Raw genomic sequence first — 860 nt, forward strand, 5'->3', positions numbered from 1 at the left:
TTTTTACATAATAATTGTTTAAATTTTTTATTTTTTTTAAATTAAAAAATTTTCAAAATCAAATTTCTAAGAATCTAAAGCCTTTGAATACTTGAAAATTTCACCACAAAAAGAAGAGCTCTCAAGTTTTAAAATGCTCATTGAAAAATTCAAATCAGACGATTAGGCGAGCCGTAGTAATTGTTTAAACATTTTCGCAATTTTCAGGCTTATAAACATTTGCAATAATTTAATGTCTTTTACAATTATTTTTTTATTTTAAAATATGGTATGGAAGTACTCGGAATGACGAGTATTTAAAAAAAACCTGATGATCCGCCCATTATTTTCGGAGTTATAGCCCGTTAAAGTTAACCCTTATTTACAGCAAATCTATAAGGGTATAAGGGCTGTTTTTTGAACTAATAGGTTTGTCATTCCGAGTCCTTTCCAGATATAAATTTTCAAAATTTGCAATCACGGACGTCCCATTTAAAATGCCACTCAAAGATATTCAAGACCGCGTGAAATCAATAAAAAATTTCACTTATCTCAGCTTCTAATGGACCAATTTCGATGATTTTTTTTTAAATTCATGTCTCGCAACTTAAAAAATTCAATTATCATATTTTCAACTATGTACCTTTTATTATTAATTATTTGACTTTTGACATATCGATAAACAGTTAATTTAAAAAATTATTAATTTATTATATTTATTTATTTACTATGTTAATATTCACAACCAAAATTTTTGCATGTTGCACCAGGTAATACTAGTAAGTTTGTTTAAATATTATAAAATTGTTTAAACAATAATTATTTAAATAAACAACTGAAAATTGGTATTAATTTTTAGTTGTACGATAAATTTCTAAAAA

This window comes from Anoplophora glabripennis, unplaced genomic scaffold, assembly GCF_000390285.2.
Source record: "Anoplophora glabripennis isolate ALB-LARVAE unplaced genomic scaffold, Agla_2.0 scaffold3379, whole genome shotgun sequence".
Classification (NCBI taxonomy): domain Eukaryota; kingdom Metazoa; phylum Arthropoda; class Insecta; order Coleoptera; family Cerambycidae; genus Anoplophora; species Anoplophora glabripennis.